This window comes from Myotis brandtii, unplaced genomic scaffold (genome assembly GCF_000412655.1).
Source record: "Myotis brandtii unplaced genomic scaffold, ASM41265v1 scaffold986, whole genome shotgun sequence".
In the NCBI taxonomy this organism is placed as follows: domain Eukaryota; kingdom Metazoa; phylum Chordata; class Mammalia; order Chiroptera; family Vespertilionidae; genus Myotis; species Myotis brandtii.
Window position 1 is genome coordinate 2,060,678 of NW_005372102.1, and position 499 is coordinate 2,061,176.

Below are 499 nucleotides of genomic sequence, written 5' to 3' on the forward strand. Positions count from 1 at the left end.
CAGAGGGGGGGGTTGTGGGCAGCCAGAGGCCTGAGGTCTGGGGAGCGACTCAGCGGGCTCCCGCTCACTGCCCCGGCTTCATGGATCCCTGCGGGCGGGGCAGAGCCGGGCCGCAGCGTCTGCAGGGAGGGCGAGTTGCAGATGAGAGTGCTCTGGCATCACCGTCATCACTGTCCCCGCTGGGCGCTGGGCGCGAGCTTGGCAGAGCAGCGAGCTGACGGGAAGTCAGGGCAGAGGTCTGCAGCCTCACCTAATGGCTCCAGCGGCGGTGCCCCCCCCCCCCCCGAATGGGAGCCTGTGAAGTCACTCAGATGCTCAGCCCTCTCCAGCCTCGGGGATGCCCAGAGCAGCAGATGCACTTGTTTTCAACGTGTGGATGCCCATCCCAGAGCCCGCGGTAGCAGTGCTGGTGGCGCAATTCTCCCGTGGGGTGCTGTGTGCCCCCATGTGCTGTGTGCCCCCGTGTGCTGTGTGCCCCCCTGTGTGCCCCCACATGCTG

General features: G+C 67.5%; 1 protein-coding gene across 1 annotated transcript in view; it reads left to right on the forward strand.

Moving 5' to 3' along the window:
* Positions 1-499, forward strand: part of ZFYVE28 (zinc finger, FYVE domain containing 28) — a 21,939-nt gene that overhangs the window by 690 nt on the left and 20,750 nt on the right. The gene's annotated exons all lie outside the window — the stretch shown is intronic.